Source organism: Amblyraja radiata, chromosome 29, assembly GCF_010909765.2.
Source record: "Amblyraja radiata isolate CabotCenter1 chromosome 29, sAmbRad1.1.pri, whole genome shotgun sequence".
In the NCBI taxonomy this organism is placed as follows: Eukaryota; Metazoa; Chordata; class Chondrichthyes; order Rajiformes; family Rajidae; genus Amblyraja; species Amblyraja radiata.
Window position 1 is genome coordinate 16499055 of NC_045984.1, and position 3964 is coordinate 16503018.

At 42.7% G+C, this 3964-nt stretch overlaps 1 long non-coding RNA gene across 1 annotated transcript; it reads left to right on the forward strand.

Annotated features, from left to right (window-relative positions):
* Nucleotides 1–1244: 1244 nt before the first annotated feature.
* LOC116989357 lies at nt 1245–2406 on the forward strand. Its single transcript, XR_004416224.1, has 2 exons — nt 1245–1410; nt 1628–2406. It is a non-coding gene; the product is annotated as an uncharacterized LOC116989357 (long non-coding RNA).
* The last annotated feature ends 1558 nt before the right edge of the window (nt 2407–3964 follow it).

Here is a 3964-nt window from a genome sequence, read left to right on the forward strand (position 1 = left end):
CAAATACTCCACATGGGATTGACCAAATCAGCAAATTCAGACATGGTGAAGGCTTCCCCAACACAATTGACCTTGCAAACACCAACTCACAAACATTTTGGGATTAGATTTGTACCACGGACTAGTCACATCACAGCCTGACATAGTTGTCTTCTCAGAATCATACTTTAAAGACAATCTGCCAGACTCCTTCATTACGATTCTGTGTTAAGTTTTGTACCACTGCCAAGATAGATCCATCAGAAGAGGCCACATTGTGGTTTCCAGGCAGCAGCAAGGAGTAGCTCTTGAAGTTCTCAACATTGACTTAAAATCCTATGAAGTCCCCTGGCACCAGGTGAAACTGGCAAACAAACATCCTCCTGATTATCACCTTCGTTCCTCCCTCCCTCACCTGATGAATCAAAGCCCTTTCACATTGAACAACATCAGGAAATAGCACTACAAATAACAATGAGGCAGAATGTAGTCTGGGATGGGACTTCAAGTTATAGTGGTAGCACCATTAGGAACTGAGATGTCTAATTCCTGATCAACATGTCAGCCAGGTTATGTTTATGAAAGTGTGTCATCACAAGAGATATTAAAAAAATAAACTGCTGGAAGAGCACAATGGATCAAGCAGCAACTGGAGGCAAAGGGATGGTTGACACTTCGGGACAATAGATAAAATTGCAAATTTACCTGAGTGTGTAGGATAGCACTAGTGTATGGGGTGATTGCTGGTCGGCACGGACTGTGTGGGCCTTAGGGTCTGTATCACGCTTCATGTTGGGACGACAGATGGTGCAATGGGCTAAGTGTTCGGCTGGCGACCGGAAGGTGGCCGGTTCGAATCCCGCTTGGAGTGCATACTGTCGTTGTGCCCTTGGGCAAGACACTTCACCCACCTTTGCCTGTGTGTGAATGTGTGTGAGTGATTGGTGGTGGTCGGAGGGGCCGTAGGCGCAGAATGGCAGCCACGCTTCCGTCAGTCTGCCCCAGGGCAGCTGTGGCTACAGAAGTAGCTTACCACCACCGAGTGTGACTGAGGAGTGAATGAATAATGCGATGTAAAGCGCCTTGAGTATTAGAAAGGCGCTATATAAATCCCATCCATTATTATTATTATTAAAGTCTACAATACGTGTTTCAATAGTCAGATAATAGTGGGGAAGAAGCGGTCCTTGAATCTAATGGTATGTGCTTTCAAACTTTTTTTATCTTCTGCATAATGGGAGAGGAGAGAAGAGGGAATAACTGTGCTTTGAGTGGTCCTTAATTATGTTTTGTAAACGAGTTGTACCTTATTCATCTAGGCCCAATCGTTTGCTGATTCTGCATGGATTTTTAGATGAAAATGTGCACTTTTTCCACACAAATTTCCTAGTCTCTCAATTGATCAGAGCTGGAAAGCCATATCAGCTTCAGGTAAGACAAAATATGGTGAAAATTAAATAAACTGCAGATGCTTCTATACGTATAACATCAGGTCATTTACTCTGAAATATTAACTTTGTTCCCCTTGGCACAAATACTATCTGACCTGCTCAATATTTTAAGCACTATGCTTTATTTCAGTTTTTTGCATCTGCTAAATGTTGCTTTTGGTTTTGCTTTATGAATAATTAGTTGTCTGTTGCCACAGATTTACCCCAATGAACGACACAGTATTCGCTGCCCTGAGTCTGGAGAGCACTGTGAGATAATGCTGCTACACTTCCTACAGGAATACCTCTGAGAAAGAAAAATGATCAACAATTAAGAAATACAAGAAATGATTTTAGACCATTGCTGATATTCAGTTCCTGGTGACTTGCTTTTGTCAAACAACATATTTGCCAACCTCGCCAACACCCCAGAAATCTTCAATCATAACTACATCAGTTTACCATTTTCTTTATAACATCAGTTCTGAGCAAGGGGATAAAATGAATTTTTCAACTGTGATTTGATATGACTTGCTAGCCTAAATTTTGGTTAAATTTACATGAATTGTAACAATACAGCATGGAGTTGGTGTTGATTCACCTAAACTATTTACAGGCCTTAAACTCCATTATGATTGGGAGTGAGTATAAAGATCTAAATATTTATTCTCTCAACTTTGAAAGATATGTCCAAACCTGCTGTTGGGAATTTGACCAACTTTGTTTTAAAAAAAGAACACTCTCTGGCTGTTTGGGTTAGCAGCCATGTTTCTGAAATTCATCCCCCTAGGAACTTGGTTTCACAATGCCATTCAGTAAAAGACTTATTTTAACCTCTACAAGCTGCACCACCCAGGGAGTGTGTTTCTGGGCACGAACCAACTACAACTTTGCTGAGTATTCAAAATGTGTATTAAAAGAAAATATTTTTATGAATTCTTATTCTTTTATAATGAGTGTATGGCATTGTAACTCATTAAATAATTGTATCGCTTAATTCAATCTGCATCTCAAATTCTTTACCGGCTTTAACCTTTTTAATCCTGAATCATCAGGCTTTTTAGTCCGGTTTCATAGATTTTGGCTGTCCTTGGGTTCCTCGTGAAACTGGCAGTTCTTAAAATCACATAATCTGTGTCTAAAACATGGAAGAAGCCGCAAGACAATCCTGTATATCCTCAATCCTGTCCTCATCCAACAGCAGTAACTTTCATTTTAATAAAGGGATTAACATGTTAAAATGTGCATTTTCGTAGACCTGTCAGGGGAAAAAAAATAATGCTCAGGCAAACAAAGGTAAACTATTCAATGAATTAAGTGTGATCAAAATGGTGGATTTGCAGGGGTCCCGTGAAGATCTGAGGGCAAGGTAGGAAAGAATGAAGGAAATTAAGCATGATGTTGTATGGTAACTTGATATTATAGTCTGGGAAAACCCTGGGCGTTTGTTTTAAAGTTGAACCAACAATGGAACATTAGGTCAATGATCATGTTTTTAAAACAGCAATGCGCAATTTTGGAAGGAAGCAAACTTAATTTTAATGATGAGACCTGAAATCCCATGGCTTATTCCAATGATCATCTCTAACACCATTTAGTGAAGACACATAGTAGTCATCAAGAAATTGGGTAAATGCCAGAATTGTGCGTGCATAAATCCTTATTACTTATTTCTAGTTACAGCTTTGTTTTATTGAACGTCCAGGTTGTGTAAAAGCCATAGCTGTAACTGAGGAAAAAGAAAATCATGAGGAAAAGTAAATGGTGACATGGTACCTGGAATATATTGTATTGGTAGACAAAAGTGCTGGAGAAACTCAGCGGGTGAGGCTCTCACCAGGCTCTCTTCAATACCCTGTAACACTGCTCTCTCTCCCCACCCCCCCCCCCCACTCGTAACAAGGGCAGAGTCCCCCTAGTCCTCACCTTTCACCCCACTAGCCGTCACATACAACAAATAGTCCTCCGTCATTTTCACCACCTCCAACATGACCCCACCACTCGCCACATCTTCCCATCTCCCCCCCCCCCGTCTGCTTTCTGCAAAGACCGCTCCCTCCGTAACTCCCTTGTCAATTCTCCCCTTCCCTCCCGTACCACCCCCTCCCCGAGCAATTTCCCTTGCAACCGCAAGAGATGCTACACTTGTTGCTTTACCTCCCCCCTCGACTCCATTCAAGGACCCAAGCAGTCGTTCCAGGTGCGACACAGGTTCACCTGCACCTTCAACCTCATCTATTGCATCAGCTGCTCTAGATGTCAGCTGATCTACATCGGTGAGACCAAGCGTAGGCTTGGCGATTGTTTCGCCGAACACCTCCGCTCGGTCCGCAATAACCAACCGGATCTCCCTGTGGCTCAGCACTTCAACCCCCCCCTCCCATTCCAAATCCGACCTTTCTGTCCTGGGCCTCCTCCATGGCCAGAGAGAGCACCACCGGAAATTGGAGGAGCTGCACCTCATAGTGCAGCTTGGGCAGTTTGCACCCTAGCGGCATGAACATTGACTTCTCCAACTTCCGGTAGCCCTTGCTGTCTCCTCCCTTGTCAGCTCT